We start from the raw sequence: 17,731 nt of genomic DNA, 5'->3' as shown, positions 1-17,731 counted from the left end.
AAAGGAGGTTCTGCCTGAGGTCTTGGTCATCTCAATAAATTCCACTAAAACAGACAATCTGGTATTTATCTGAATGTAGTTATGTGGGATCTTGCTTCGTTCCAATTGCCGACTGTATTTTCTACATTAGGACAACAACTACACTTTAACCTTATTTCATTGGCTTGATCTATCCTGGAGATGTGAAAGGCACAACATAAATGCAAGTCTTTTATGATTTGAGTAGAAGAAGAGGCATCAATCAAACAGAGCTCAAGCAGTGAATGCAGGATAGTCGGGCAGTGTCTGATGCCAATCACTCTAAGTGATGACACTCCAGCTCTGTGCAGCCTGAACAGATGAAGGGGTGATACCTAAAGATTTGATGGTAACCATTTAGAATTATAATCTCTGGTCATATTCCTGGAGGAATCATCACAAGGAAGCCCCCCCTCCAACCCTCACCCCTCAACCCCAATGGTAAACCCTCCACTGATTACCTGAGTTGCGTGGTTCCGATCATCATGCTGATCACAAAATGAACAAAGTCTTGGAGTAGAATCTTCCAGGAGAAGTTGAAGTCCTGCCATTAGTTTGAAAGCAGGAGGTGACCGAACTTCCTGCAAAGGGAACGTGGGGCATATTCTGAGGAAGGGTCACCAGACCTGAAACATTAACTCTGCTTTCTTTTCACAGGTACTGCCTGACCTGGGTTTTTCCCAGCATATTCTGATTCTGTTTCTGATTTCCAGCATCCACAGTTCTTTCTTTTATTTTATTTGGGGTGCATTTGTTTTCAGCACCAATTAAGAGGCATACATGGGGCTATTGTCCAACTGAGGAAATTGGGCCATCCGACACCTCAGCAGCAGCAGCGCTGCAGACTAACACATTTGCAACACTTGTGATGATTTTTAACAAGACTCAGAAAGCAATTTCTGTAAAATAGTTTATTTCCTCGCTCCGTACCATACACTGTGATATTTCCTTTTGTTTGTATTCACTCATGAACTGTAGGTATTGAAAGCCAGCTTTTATTTTCACTCCCGGATTGACAGTGAGACAGTTGAAAGACTGGTTATGCAGGTTCAGTAGACAGTTTAGAGTGAACTACATTCTGGATTAGTGGTGCTGGAAGAGCACAGCAGTTCAGGCAGCATCCAAAGAGCAGCGAAATCGACATTTCGGGCAAAAGCCCTTCATCAGGAATAAAGGCAATGAGTCTGAAGCGTGGAGAGATAAGCTAGAGGAGGGTGGGGGTGGGGAGAGAGTAGCATAGACTACAATGGGTGAGTGGAGGAGGGGATGACGGTGATAGGTCAGGGAGGAGAGGGTGGAGTGAATAGGTGGAAAAGAAGATAGGCAGGTAGAACAAGTCATGGGGACAGTGCTGAGCTGGAAGTTTGGAACTAGCGTGAGGTGCCACCCTAGTTGCTCTCCCCCACTCACCTATTGTAGTCTATGCTACTTTCTCCCCACCCCCACCCTCCTCTAGCTTATCTCTCCACACTTCAGGCTCACTGCCTTTATTCCTGATGAAGGGCTTTTGCCCGAAATGTTGATTTCGCTGCTCCTTGGATGCTGCCTGAACTGCTGTGCTCTTCCAGCACCACTAATCCAGAATCTTGTTTCCAGCATCTGCAGTCATTGTTTTTACCAGAGTTAACTATAGTCAGACAAAGATATCATTGTAATTGACAGTAAACTAGCAAATTACACACATGATCATAACAAATATCAAAATAACATCAACAACTAAATTTAGATCCTAACAATAGCTGAGATTAAGATCACTGGCATAATCATTGCTGGTTTATGGCAAACAGTACATAGCTAATATTGCATAGTGACATTACGTCCAAATTATTTTAGTAATGGTGGTTGGGTGCTGGGAGCATTTGTAGCTGAATAGAAATAATGAGCCCCACTGAAACAGAAGCTCCAGCATATGAAATGAAATAGTTCAATGTTCACACAGGCTGAGTCTCCAGTGAGACAAAGGGGCAGCTCCTCAGTTTTCTATTAAGCATTTCCAGCCTTACACACAACAGTGAGTTCAATAATATCATGTTAAATCCCCGGCCCACAATTAGATATTTTTTGCTTCCTTTTTGTTTTTGATTTGTTTCCATGTGGCAGCTGTCCATAATTCTGCTGGACACATCAAGTAAAAGTGTGCAGATGCTGGAAATCTGAATGAGAAACAGAAAGTGCTGGAGAAACTCAGCAGGTTTAGAAGAATCTATGGAGAGTCAAATCAAGTTAACACAGTAAGTCAAGTATGACACTTTGTTAGAACTTATTCTAGACCCATGCTTTGTGTCTTTATTTGTTCCACTCCCACTTCCTTTGGCCTTTCATTTTTTAATCCAAACAATACCCCCACAGCCCCAGGTCCTGGCGTGAAACAGGTTGCTTTCAGTACAGTAAACCCATTTTTAATTACTCAGCGTTCCCATTATCACCAATCGCCTCCCTTGATTTACTATCAACAGTCGCTTTGTCTGCTACCCATTTTTCTGACTCTCTCTCACTGGCCTCTGTCTCCACTTATTCACTCACTCCTTTTTCCTCCACCCATCTCTGCTCAAAGTTTCATTATCAGCATAAATACAAGCTTTTCCTCTCTGTTTCTATTTTTGAAGAAAGGTCTCAAAACATTAACAAACTCCAAAAGCTTGTGTTTTTTAAAAAAAACTGTTGCACTGTAACCTGGTTTTGTATGACTTTTGACCCTGTTTCTATCTCAGCACAGATGCTGCCTGGCCTGCTGAGTTTCTCCAGTATTCTCTGTGCCTATTTCAGATCTACAGCAACCACAGTTCTTGGTTTTATTCAACTCATTGTCTTTGAATTAGAACTGTTTTCTCCCATTTTATTGCCCTTCTTTCTTCTCCTTGCCCATTTGTTCAAAACTAATTACATTGCCAAGGTTTCTCAGTTCTGATGAAGGATTGATTGAATTTTATTTTCTGGTACAGTTCCCACCCACTGACATCAAATTCAAAGGCACAACAGCTTTTTGTTGTTCTGGCAATGAGAAGTAGGAAATTGAAGAGTAAAGGCAGGTGTGATAATTCACGGGAATTGAGTATACAGAAACACAAACAGGAGTAGGCCATTCAGCCCCTTAGCCCTGTTCTGCCATTAAATGAGACCACAGCTGATCCATGTCCTAACTCCACATACCTACATTTTTCCCAGATCCAGGAAAGACCCAAAGAGAGAGTTAAGAAGAGCCAGGAGGGGACATGAGAAGTCATTGGCAGATAGGATCAAGAAAAACTCTAAGGCTTTCTATAGGTAAGTCAGGAATAAAAGAGTGATGTCAGTAAGGTTAGGGCCATTCAAGGGTAGTAGTGGGAAGTTGTGTGTGGATTCAGAGGAGATTGGGAAGCACTAAATGAATATTTTTTGTCAATTTTCACACTGGAAAAAGACAAAGTTGTTGAGGACAATACTGAGTTAAAGGCTACTAGACTAGATGGGATGAGGTACACAAAGATGAAGTGTTAGCAATTCTGGAAAATTTGAAAATAGATAAGACCCCTAGGCCAGATGAGATTTACCTTAGGATTCTCTGGGAAGCAAGGGAGGAGATTGCAGAGCCTTTAGTTTTGATCTTTATGTTGTCATTGCCTGCAGGAATAGTGCCAGAAGGCTGGAAGATAGCAAATGTTGTCCCCTCGTTCAAGAAGGGAAGTAGGGACAACGCTGGAAGTTATAGACCCGTGAGCCTTACTTCAGTTGTGGGAAAAGTGTTGGAAAGGGTTATAAGAGGTAGGATTTACAATCATCTAGAAAGGAATAGGTTGATTAGGGATAGTCAACATGGTTTTGTGAAAGGTAGGTCATGCCTCACAAACCTTATTGAGATTTTTGAGAAGGTGACCAAACAGGTGGATGAGGGTAAAGCAGTTGATGTGGTGTATATGGATTTCAGTAAGGTGTTTGATAAGGTTCTCCATGGTAAGCCATTGCACAAAATACGGAGGCATAGAATTGAGGGTGATTTAGCAGTTTGGATCAGAAATTGGCTAGCTAAAAGGTAATGATTGATGGGAAATATTCATCCTGGAGTTCAGTTGCCAGTGGCATACTGCAAGGATCTGTTTTGGGTCCACTGCTAGTAAATTTGCAGATGACACTGAGGTCGGTGTAGTTGTGGGTAGTGCTGAAGGATGTTGCAGGGTACAGAGGGACATAGATGAGCTGCAGATCTGGGCTGAGAGGTGGCAAATGGAGTTTAATGCAGAAAAGTGTGAGGTGATTCACTTTGGAAGGAGCAACAGGAATAAAAAGTAATGGGCTAATGGTAAGATTCTTGGTAGTGTTGATGAACAGAGAGATCTCGATCCATTCCTTGAAAGTTGCCACCCAGGTTGATAGGGTTGTTAAGAAGGCATACGGTGTGTTAGATTTTATTGGTAGAGGGACTGAGTTTCAGAGCCATGAGGTCATGTTACAGCTGTACAAAACTCTGGTGTGGCCGCACTTGGAGTATTGCATACAGTTCTGGTCACCGCGTTATAGGAAGGATGTGAGAACTTTGGAAAGGGTTCAAGGATATTTACTCAGATGTTGCTTAGTATGGAGGGAGGATCTTATGAGGAAAGGCTGAGGGACTTGAAGCTGTTTTCATTGGAGAGAAAAAGGTTGAGAGGTGGCTTAATTGAGACATATAAGATGATCAAAGGATTAGATCGGGTGGACAGTGAGAGCCTTTTTCCATGGTTGGTAATGGCTAGCATGAGGTGATGTAGCTTTAAATTGAGGGGTGATCGATATAGGACAGATGTCAGAGGTAGTTTCTTTACTCAGAGAGTAGTAGAGGCATGGAATGTCCTGCCTGCAACTGTCGTAGACTCGCCAACTTTAAGGGCATTTAAATGGTCATTGGGTAGACATATAAATGAAAATGGAATAGTGTAGGTTAGATGGGCTTCAGATTGGTTTCACAGGTCGGTGCAACATCGAGGGCTGAAGAGCCTGTACTGTATCATAATGTTCTTTGTTCTATCCCAAATACAAAAGGAACTCTAGCTCAGATTGAATGTTAACAACTAATCTAGCATCAGGTGCCATTTGTGGAAAAGAGTTTCAAAACTCGATCACTTTTGTTGTATAAAAGAGCAGATTTTGAAGCGGAAGAAGGAGGATCCAGCTGTTGTAGTCCATACGGATATGAGCGACACACGTAGGATTAGGAAAGAGGTTCTGATTCAGGATTTTGCACAACTAGAAGCTAAATTAAAAAAAAGAGGTTACAATCTCTGGATTACTCCCCAAGCCATAAGCAAGGGGAAGTGATAGTCTTGTGGTATTATCACTGGACTACTAATCCAGAAACTCGGTTAATGTTCTCGGGACCTGGGTTCAAATTCCACCATGGCTGATGGCAGAATTTGAATTCAATAAAAAATTTGGAATTACAAATTGACTGATGACTACAAAACTATTGTCAATTGTCTCAAAAATCTATTTGATTTACTAATGTCCTTCAAGGAAGGAAACCTGCAAACCTGTCCTAGCTTACATGTGACTCCAAACCCACAGTAATGTGATTGACTGTTAACCATCCTCTGAAATGGCCTCGCAAACCACCCATTTGAGTCAGATTCTATGAAGCTGCAACAAGGTTATAAAACTGCATAAATCATCTGGCATCGACCTCGGCACCAGAAAAGACAATGGTGGAAATGGCGCTGCCTCTCCCGTGAGGTTCTCCTTACTAACATCTGGGGCCTGGTGCCAAACTTGCAAGAACAATCTTACAGAATTGTCAAGCAACAGCCTGACTAGTCATACTCATGGAATTATACAAACAATGTCCCATACACCACTATCACCATCCCTGGATATGTCCTTTCCCATTGGCGGGACAGGCCCAGCAGAGGCAGCAGCACAGTGGGATATATTTCGGAGGGAGTTGTTTCGGGAGTCCTCAACATTGACTCCAAACCCCATGAAGTTTCAAGGCTTCAGTTTGAACTTGGACAAGGAAATCTCCTGCTCGCCACCATGTACCTAGACTGATGAATCCGTACTCCTCTGTGTTGAACACACTTGGAGGTCACACTGAAGATGGCAAGGGCACGAAAAGTATTCTGGGTGGAGGATTTCAATGTCGACCACCAAGAGTGGCTCAGCAGCAGCAGGTTACTGCTCAAACAAGTTGGGTCATAGAGTCATTGTCATACAGCACAGAAACAAACCCTTCAGTCCAACTCGCCCATGCCAATCAAGTTTCCCAAACCAAAACACATCCCACTTGCCTGCAATTGGCCCACATCACTGTAAACCTTTCCTATTCATGTACTTGTCCAAATATCTTTGAAATGATGTAATTGTCCTGCATCTACTACTTCTGGCAGTTCATTCCACATACAATCCACCCTCGGCTTGAAAAGGTTGCCCCTCAGGTTCCTTTTTAAATCTTTCTCCTCTCATTTTCAAAATATACCCACTTATGTTTAACTCCCCTGCCCGAGGGAAAATACTTTTGCTATTCACTTTATCTATGCCCCTCATGTTTTTATAAATCTCTGCTAGGCTGGGTCTGCAGCAGGTGGTGAGGGAATCAACAAAATGGAAAAATATACTTGACCTTATCCTTGCCAATCTGCTGGCTGTGGATGCATCTGTCCATGACAGTGTTGGTAAGAATGACCACCAGACAATCCTTCTGAAGACAAAGACCCACCTTCAAACTGAGAATACCCTCCATCATATTTTGTCACATGATCACCATATTAAATGGGATAGACTTCAAACAGATCTAGCAACTCAAGACTGGGTATCCATAAGGAACTGTGGGCCATCAACAGCAACAGGACTGTACTCCAGCACAATCTGTAACCTCATGGCCTGGCATCCAAGGATCAACTCTGGTTCAATGGAGAGTGCAGGAGGGCATGCCAGGAGCAGCACCGGGCATACCAAAATAAAAAATAAGTTTCAACTTGGTGAAGCTACAAAACAGGACTACTTACATGTCAAATAACATATGCAGCAACTGATAGACAGAGCAAAGTCATCCCTAACCAGTGGATCAGATCTAAGCTCTGCAGACCTGATACATTCGTCATGAATAGTGGTGGACAATTAAACAACTCCCTGTAGGAGGAGTCTTCACAAATATCTCTATCCTCAATAATGGAAGAGCCCAGCACATTCACGTAAAAGATAAGGCTGAATCATTCACAACAATCTTCAGCCAGATGGGCCGAGTGGATGGTCCATCTCAGCCGCTTCCAGAAGCCCCAGCATCACAGATGCCAATCTTCAACTAATTCGATTCACTTCACGTAATATCAGGAAATGGTTAGAGGCACTGGGTATTACAGATACTAAAGCTATGGGCAACATTCAATAATAATACATGGCTTTGTGCGTGGGAAATTATGTCTCACGAACTTGATTGAGTTATTTGAATAAGTAACAAAGAAGGTTGATGAGACAGAATGGTAGACGTAATCTACATGGACTTCGGTAAGGCGTTTAACAAGGTTCCCCATAGGAGACTAATTAACAAGGTTAGATCTTATGGAATACAGGGAGAACTAGCCATTTGGATACAGAACTGGCTCAAAGGTAGAAGACAGAGGGTGGTGGTGGAGGGTTGTTTTTCAGACTGGAAGCCTGTGACCAATGGAGTGCCACAGGGATCGGTGCTGGGTCCTCTACTTTTTGTCATTTACATAAATGATTTGGATGTGAACATAGGAGGTATAGCTAATAAGTTTGCAGATGACACCAAAATTGGAGGTGTTTTGGACAGCAAAGAAGACTTCAGATTACAACGGTATCTTGATCAGATGAGCCAGTGGGCTGAGAAGTGGCAGATGGAGTTTAATTTAGATAAATGTGAGGTGCTACATTTTGGGAAAGCAAATCTTAGCAGGACTTATACACTTAATGGTAAGGTCCTAGGGGAGTTTTGCTAAACAAAGAGACCTTGGAGTGCAGGTTCATAGCTCCTTAAAAGTGGAGTCATTGGTGGACAGGATAATGAAGAAGGCATTTAGTATGCTTTCATATATTGGTCAGAGTAGTGAGTATAGGAGTTGGGTTGTCATGTTACAGCTATACAGGATATTGGTTAGGCCAGTTTTGGAATACTATGTGAAATTTTGATCTCCTTCCTATTGAAAGGATGATGCAAAACATGAAAGAGTTCAGAAAAGATTTACAAGGATGTTGCCAGGGTTGGAGGATTTGAGCTACAGAGAGAGGCTAACCAGACTGGGGCTGTTTTCCCTGGAACATTGGAGGCTGAGGGGTGAGGTTTATTAAAGAGGTTTATAAAATCATGAGGGTCATGGATAGGATAAATAGAGAAAGTCTTTTCTCTGGGCTGGGGAGTCCAGAACTAGAGGGCATAGGTTTAGGGTCAGAGGGGAAAGATATAAAAGGGATCTAAAGATCAACATTTTCATGTAGAGGGTGGTACGTGTATGGAATGAGCTGCCAGAGGAACTGGTGGAGGCTGGTACAATTACAACATCGAAAAGGCATCTGGATTGGTGTATGAATAGGAAGGGTTTGGAGGGATATGGGCCAAGTGCTGGCAAATGGGACTAGATTATGTTGGGATATCTGGTTGGCATGGACATGATGGACCGAAGTGCCTGTTTCCGAGGTGTACATCTCTGTGACTCTATGACTCCATGATAATGATGTAGTCATGAGAATACAGCAGAACCTGCCGCCTGAGCCATGTGCAGCTGAGCCCCACTGGTCACCCTGCCCTATATCAAGAACATGTCAGAAATGACAACCAGACTACTACAACCGCTAGGAATCACATAGCACACCAACCCACAGCCACACTACACCAACTACTCACAAGAACAAATACCCCATACCCGCAACATGGAGAACTAGTGTAATATACAAAATTCCATGTAGTGACTGTTATAAGCACTACATCAGACAAACTGGAAGAAAACTAGCAATTCGGATACATGAACACCAATTAGCATCAAAACAGTATGACCAGCTCTCCCTCATCTCAATACACACAGACAAAGAGGGCCATCAATTTGACTGGGTGAGGTATTAGACAAGCTAACCTGAGACACTCACAGGACTTCCTGGAGGCCTGGTTTTCAATGCCATAAACAAGCAAGTAGAAATCGATCCACATACAAACCACTGCTGAGCAAAACCAGAAATGCCACCACCCATCTTAACAGACCGGATCATATAAATATCAAATGGAGTAGAACAACACTTCACGGGTGTCGCACTGATGATGTTACCGAGCATGGTGATGAAACATTTGCATGATAACCCACCAGCTCAATGAGAAAATTAACAATTGCTTATTCAGGTATGTCCTGTACACAAACATCAGGACAAGTCCAACCCAACCAATTAGCACCTTATCAGTCTACTCTTGATCATCAGTATAGTGATGGAAGGTGTCATCAACAGTGCTATCAAACAGCACCTGGTCAGCAATAACCTACTCAGTGACAAGTATTTGGGTTTGCCAGGGCCACTCAGCTCCTGACCTCATTCCAGCTTTGATTCAAAAAGGGACAAAGAGCTGAACTCCAGAAGTGAAGGGAGAGTCACAGTCCCTGGCATTAAGACCCCATTTGATCAATTGTGGTATCAAGGAGCCCTAGCAAAATTGTCTAGTTCTTTTATGAATTCCTTTAATCTGTGATACTCTAGTTACTGACTGTCCTGCAGTTGGAAATACTTTCTCCTGAGTTTTGTTCTCTGGACTTTGAACATCTCTCTGAAATCTCACCTTCACTGTTTCCAGTCTCAGGAGAATAATTCCACCTTCTTTTGTAATGCAACATGGAAGTTAATTCAGTAAAGCAATGGCAGAGGTACTTTGAATGCAAAATGTTTCGGGGTGCTTCAAAGCGTCGGTCTTTAGGAGATAGTTAACGGAATTAAGAAGATGTCCTTCCTTTCACCGTAGGTCATAGAGTCATAGAACATTGCAGTTCAGTACAGGCTTTTCGGTCCTCGATGTTGTGCCAACCTGTAAATCCAATCTGAAGCCTGTCTAACCTACATAATTCCATTTTCATCCATATGTTCATCCAATGATTATTCAAATGCCCTTCAACTTGGCGAGTCTACTACCATTGCAGGCAGGCCATTCCACGCCCTTACTCCTTTGAGTAAAGAACATATCTCTGATATCTGTCCTATATCTATCACCCCTCAATTGAAAGCTCTGTCTCCTCATGCTAGCCATCACCATCCAAAGAAAAAGGCTCTCACTAATCCTCTGATCATTTCATATATTACTATTAAGTCACTCCTCAACCTTCTTCTCCGGAATGAAAACAGCCTCAAGACCCTCATCTAATCTTCCTAAGACCTTCCCTCCATACCAGTCGACATCCTGGTAAATCTCCTGTGCACCCTTTCTAATGCTATAATGTGGTGACAAGAACTGTACACAAGTGCGGCCACACTAGAGTTTTGTACAGCTGCAACATGACCTTATGGTTCCGAAACTCAATCATTCTACCAATAAACGCTAACACACTGTTTGCCTTCTTCACAACCATATTAACCAGGTGGCAACTTACAGGGATCACCGAGATCTCTCTGCTCATCCACACTACCAAGAGTCTTACCATTAGCCCAGTACTCTGTATTCATGTTACTCCTTCCAAAGTGAATCACCTCACACTTATCCACACTAAACCCCATTTGCCACCTCTCAGCCCAGCTCTGCAGCTTATTTCTGTCCCTCTGTAACCTGCAACATTCTTCCGCACTGTCTACAACTCCACTGACCTAGTGTCATCCACAAATTTACGCACCTATCTTTCTACACCCTCATCCAGGTCATTTATAAAAATGACAAATAGCAGTGGGTCCAAAACAGATCCCTGCGGCACACCACGAGTAACTGAACTCCAGTATGAATATTTCCCATCAATCACCACCCTTTGTCTTCTTACAACTAACCAATTTCTGACTCAAACCACTAAATCACCCTCAGTCCCATGTCTCAGTATTTTCTGCAATAGCTTACCATGGGGAAGCTTATCAATCAGAGATGTACAGCAGAGAGATATTGAGCAGAGAGATGTACAGCAGAAAGATGTACAGCATGGAAACAGAACTTTTGGTCTAACTCCATGCCGATCAGATATGCCAACCTAATCTAGTCCTGTTTGCCAGCACTTTGCCCATATCCTTTTAAGCCCTTCATATTCATGTACCCATCCAGACACCTTTTAAATGTTATAATTGTCCCAGCTTCCATCACTTCCTCTGGCAGCTCATTCCACACACCACCCTCTGTGTGAAAAAGTTGCCCCTTAGGTCCCGTTTAAATCTTTCCCCTCTCACTAAATCCATTCATATTCTTCTTGATATCTCTAGAATTTGTTGCAATGCCAGAACGTTGTACTTTTTACTGCACATTCTGGAGCCCAGCTGGCTGCCTGTGGCAGCACATTGCTATTACCCTCTGGCCATTGAAAATAACAAAAATGGAATGGTGTCAGCTGGCAGCTTTTACAGAGGAAACAGGAACTCACTGACAATGAGAGATTAGGAAACACTGACTTGCTGGGTTCCACAAAAATAATCCTGACCTCATATTCAGGAGAATTATGATTAAATCTTATTAAAATAGCAATGGAGAAACTGCAAATAATAACTGTCAATCATACTGTCATTATCATTGTATTTATTTGTTCGCTTATTTAAACACTCTTTTAATTTAACATTGCCTGACAGAGCAGAGAAACTGCTCATTTTGGGTCGATCAATCAGGGAAATCGGGTTAGAAATATAATCTGCCCCGTCATAATAACACCGTAAAAAATGGGAGCAGAAGTAAGTCATTTATTCCATCAAGTCTGTTGCATCATTCAATAAGATTATGGCGGATCTGATAATTCTTAACTCTGTTCCTACATTTTCCCCATAACCTTTGAATCCCTTATTGATTAAAGATTTATCTATTACAAGTATACTTTATGACCCAGGCTTGACAGCCCTCTGTGGTAAAGAATTCTGTAGATTCAACACTGTCTGAGAGAAAAAGAAAGTCTCCTCATCTCTGCCTTAGATGTGTGACCTCTTATTCGGAGATTTTCCCTCTGGTCCTAGACTCTGCCATGAGGGGAAACAACCTCTCTTCATTTCCCCCCTCCAGTCCCCTAAGAATCTTGTATGTTTCTAAGGTTAACTCTCATTCTTCTATATTCCAACAAGTCCAGGCCCAACCTGCACAACCTCTCCTCATATGTCAGTCCCTCTGTACCTGGAATCTGCCGAATGAACCTCCTCTGGACTGCCTCTGGGTTAGGTGAGGCGGGGTGGGGGGCACAGAATATAGGGCAGCAGCTGGCCTAGTACCTTCTTATTCAACCTGAGCTTAATTCCACAATACAGAGAATGTGGGTGTGTGGGTACCAAAATCAGCAGCTTGCCCATAATAGCTCAATAAATGATTCAGTCACTGGTAAGAGCTGCACATGGCACAGTTCGGCTGTTTTGAAAAGTTGGGGTGATGGTTGGAGGGGAAGAGTGGAATTTATGATTTCTTTTGGAAGTGATTAAAAAAGGAACAACTAAGGGAGTTGCTGTAATTTGACGGTGACCCTTATCAAGCACAGCCACAATACAATAGCATCCCATGCCCAGCTTGTTCCTAACCACACATTCTTTATAGTGGTCCTCTTCTGTGGGTCTGTCCGCAATCCTGGCACCACCCATTACGGTGTCTAATGTTCCTGGGGGTGTTGGAGATCCAGAGAGTGGGACTTCCTGTGCACTGCAGATGAGAATTATGTCAGTTTCTGCTTTGAAGTAATCACAAGCTGTATGGGGCTGTCAGACTGGGTTTCTATCTGGTCAATAAGTTTCCTTGAATTAGGGTGATAGAGATCTCCTCTGAGATCTTTTGCCCCATGATCAATTTGAAATGTAAAACAGTTTCAAAAAGTCCAAATGGTCTTCTCCTTCTCTATTTAATGTTGTTTCCACACGTAGATGAAAAACTCCTTCTCCATTCTCATACTTCATGTTGAACTGGACCTTGTAAGGGATGGATGTTGAAGGAGACACAGTGAGGGCCATTAGATTGTTTGCTGGAATGGAGGGGGTTAAATTATGAAGGCAGGGGAGGCTGAAAAAGTGTGTCAGCAGTTTCTGGAGCACGGTTGAAGCAACAAGGTTCTGAAGGTTTTTGAGAGGGTAGACTCTGAGAGGTTTTTTTAGTGGACCAATGTAAAACACTGGCACACAGTCCCAGGATGAGGACCAATTGTCTCGGACTGTGATGTGGAGAAGATATTCCACTCAAAGTGAATATTTGGAATTCTCTGACAACAGGGTTATGGGTGACCCATGAACAAATACATTTAAATCTTCGATAAAGAGAGTTTTGATCTCTCAAAGAATGAAGCATATAGGGGGTGAGCAGATACAGGAAGATGAAACATTAGGTTAGCCATGATCTTTTTGAATAGTAGAGCAGGAGCAACAGGCTGTAAGCTCTGCTCTTGCTCCAATTTCAGATATTTGTCTACAGGGGAGAAAGTGGCACAGTGGTAATATTGCTGGACGAACAATTTAAAGACCCAGATCAATGATTTCGGGGACATGGGTTAAAGCTAAATATAGACGTTGGGAGGTCATGTTCCGGCTGTGCAGGACATAGGTTAGGCCACTTTTGGAATACTGCCTGCAATTCTGGTCTCCATGCTTTAGGAAAGATGTTGTGAAACTTGAAAAGGTTCAGAAAAGATTCACAAGAATGCTGCCGGGGTTGGATGGTTTGAGCTATCGGGAGAGGCTGAATAGGCTGGGGCTGCTTTCCCTGGAGTATCAGTGGCTGAGAGGATTACCTTATAGAGGTTTATATAATCATGAGGGGCATGGATAGGGTAAATAGTCAGGGTCATTTCCCTGGGGTGGGTGCACTCCAAAACAAGACGGCATAGGTTTAAGGTGAGAGGAGAAAGATTGAAAAGGGACCGAAGGGAAAACGTTTTCATGCAGAGGGTGGGGCATGTATGGAATGAGCTGCCAGAAGAAGTGGTGAAGACTGGTACAATTACATTGAAAAGGCATCTGGATGATTATATGAATAGGAACTGTTTGGAAGGATATGTGCCAAATTTTGGAAAATGGGATTAGATTAATTTAGGATATCTGGTCAGCATGGATGAGTTAGAATGAAGGGTCTGTTTCTGTGCTGTACATCTCTATGCTCTCTGACTCTAAAGTGGCAGTTGGTGGATAATTTGAATTCAGTTCTTAAATCTGGACTTGAAGGCTATTCTCAGTAATGGTAATCATTGATTGTTATAAAACTCCATCTGGTTCACTAATGTATTTTAAGAAAGGAAATCTGCCATCCTTACCTTATCTGGCCTACATGTGATTCCACACCCACAGCAATTTGGTTGACTCTTAACTGCCCTTATTCAAGAATAATTAAGGTCAGGCAACAAAATGTTGACCTTGTCAGTGACACCCACGTTCTGTGAAACAATTCTGTTCTTTGACGGTGCCATGAAAGGATTTTGTGAAGAATCAGGGCATGGTGTTTAGGCTTGGCCTCCCTCTACAGGAACAGAAACAGGAACAAGAAATATTGGAATTACTCAGGAGATTAGGCTAGGTGACATCTGTGCAGAGAGAGACAGAGTTTGTTTTTCAGGCAAAGGAAGGTGATTAATACTTGGATAGTTTTTACCAGGACAGTCTGGCCCCATTCTAGTGGTTTATTCTGTAGACTTTTAATCATTATTTGTTTAAGTTGAACCTCCACCCTCATTTGGAAAGGACATCCTGCCTCCTAGTGCTGCCACCAAATAATTGGCAGTGTTCCAGATTGAGCAGTGGCACTGGAAGTAATGGCTACACCTGGAACTACATCCTGACCCGAACCATGAGGAGCCACGGAGTATGAGCCAAACGTAAGTGGAAGCTGGGATGGTTTTAATGAGACCAGGCCAGAAGACCTGAGCAAGAGGAGGGGGGGGGGGGGGGGGGGGGGGGGTTGCGGTGGAAAGAAGGTGGGAGGTGGGTTGATAGCCTCAGCTGAAAGGACAAGGCAGCAGATATTAGATTAGACTTACAGTGTGGAAACAGGCCCTTCGGCCCAACAAGTCCACACCGACCCGCCGAAGCGCAACCCACCCATACCCCTACATTTACCCCCTACCCAACACTACGGGCAATTTAGCTTGGCCAATTCACCTAACCCGCACATCTTTGTGACTGTGGGAGGAAACCGGAGCACCCGGAGGAAACCCACGCAGACACGGGGAGAACGTGCAAACTCCACACAGTCAGTCACCTGAGTCGGGAATTGAACCCGGGTCTACAGGTGCTGTGAGGTAGCAGTGCTAACCACTGTGCCACCGTGCCGCCCATATGTGGGAGCACCATCGATTGTAAATTTTCCCTCCAAGTCACTCACCATCCAGACTTAAAACCATAAGACCATAATACATAGGAGTGGAAGTAAGGCCATTCGGCCTATCGAGTCCACTCCGCCATTCAATCATGGCTGATGGGCATTTCAACTCCACTTACCCGCATTCTCCCCGTAGCCCTTAATTCCTCGAGGCAACAAGAATCTATCAATCTCTGCCTTGAAGACATTTAGCGTCCCAGCCTCCACTGCACTCTGCGGCAATGAATTCCACAGGCCCACCACTCTCTGGCTGAAGAAATATCTCCGCATTTCTGTTCTGAATTGACCCCCTATAATTTTAAGGCTGTGTCCACGGGTCCTAGTCTCCTCGCCTGACGGAAACAATTTCTTAGCGTCCACCCTTTCCAAGCCATGTATTATCTTGTACATCTGTATTAAGTCTCCCCTTAATCTTCTAAACTCCAATGAATACAATCCCAGGATCCTTAGCCGTTCCTCATATGTTAGACCAACCATTCCAGGGATCATCCGTGTGAATCTCTGCTGGACACGTCCAGTGACAGTATGTCCTTCCTGAGGTGTGGGGACCAAAACTGGACACAGTACTCCAAATGGAGCCTAACCAGAGCTTTATAAAGTCTCAGTAGCACAACGGTGCTTTTATATTCCAACCCTCTTGAGATAAGTGACAACATTGCATTCGCTTTCTTAATCACGGACTCAACCTGCATGTTTACCTTTAGAGAATCCTCGACTAGCACTCCCAGATCCCTTTGTACTTTGGCTTTACAAATTTTCTCACTGTTTAGAAAGTAATCTATGCTTTTATTCTTTTTGCCAAAGTGCAAGACCTCGCATTTGCTGACGTTGAATTCCATCAGCCATTTCCTGGACCACTCTCCCAAACTGTATAGATCCTTCTGCAGCCTCCCCACTGCCTCAGTATTACCTGCCTGTCCACCTAACTTCGTATCATCGGCAAACTTCGCTAGAATGCCCCCAGTCCCCTCATCCAAATCATTAATATATAATGCGAACAGCTGTGGCCCCAACACTGAACCCTGCGGGACACCGCTCATCACCAGCTGCCATTCCGAAAAAGAACCTTTTATCCCAACTCTCTGCCTTCTGTCAGACAGCCAATCCTCAATCCATCCCAGCAGCTCACCTCGAACACCATGGGCCCTCACCTTGCTCAGCAGCCTCCCATGTGGCACCTTATCAAAGGCCTTTTGGAAGTCTAGATAGACCACATTCACTGGGTTTCCCTGGTCTAACCTACTTGTCACCTCTTCAAAGAATTCCAACTGGTTTGTCAGGCATGACCTCCCCTTACTAAATCCATGTTGACTTGTTCTAATCAGACTCTGATCTTCTAAGAATTTAGAAACCTCATCCTTAATGGATGGATTCTAGAATTTTACCAACAACCGAGGTTAGGCTAATTGGCCTATAATTTTCCATCTTTTGTCTTGATCCTTTCTTGAACAAGGGGGTTACAACAGCAATCTTCCAATCATCCGGCACTTTCCCTGACGCCAGTGACTCTTGAAAGATCTCAACCAATGCCTCCGCTATTTCCTTAGCCACCTCTCTCAGAACTCTAGGATGTATCCCATCGGGGCCAGGAGATTTATCAATTTTAAGACTTTTTAGCTTTTCTAGCACTATCTCTTTTTTAATGGCAACCATACTCAACTCAGCCCCCTGACTCCCCTTAATTGTTGGGATATTACTCATGTCTTCCACTGTGAAAACTGACGCAAAGTACTTGTTAAGTTCTCCTGCTATTTCCTTATCTCCCATCATGAGGCTTCCTGCATCAGTCTGAAGTGATCCAATGTTTACTTTTGCCTGTCGTTTGTTTCTTATGTATTGAAATAAACTTTTACTATCATTTCTAATATTACTGGCTAGCCTACCTTCATATTTGGTCCTCTCCTTTCTTATTACTCTCTTTGTTATCCTCTGTTTGTTTTTGTAGCCTTCCCAATCTTCTGATTTCCCACTGCTCTTGGCCACTTTATAGGATCTCTCTTTTTCTTTAATACATTTCCAGTCTTCCTTTGTCAGCCATGGTTGTCTAATCCCTCCCTGGATAATCTTTCTTTTCTTGGGGATGAACCTCTGTACAGTGAACTCAATTATACCCACAAACTCCTGCCATTTTTGCTCTACTGTCTTCCCCGCTAGGCTCTGCTTCCAGTCTATTTTTGTCAGTTCCTCTCTCATGTCCTCATAATTACCTTTATTTAACTGTAACACCATTACATCCGATTTTGCCTTCTCTCTTTCAAACTCCAGACTGAACTCTACCATATTATGATCGCTACTTCCTAAGGGTTCCCTTGAAAATATATTGCT

Source organism: Hemiscyllium ocellatum, chromosome 16 (genome assembly GCF_020745735.1).
Source record: "Hemiscyllium ocellatum isolate sHemOce1 chromosome 16, sHemOce1.pat.X.cur, whole genome shotgun sequence".
In the NCBI taxonomy this organism is placed as follows: Eukaryota; Metazoa; Chordata; class Chondrichthyes; order Orectolobiformes; family Hemiscylliidae; genus Hemiscyllium; species Hemiscyllium ocellatum.
This window is presented reverse-complemented; position numbering follows the sequence as displayed.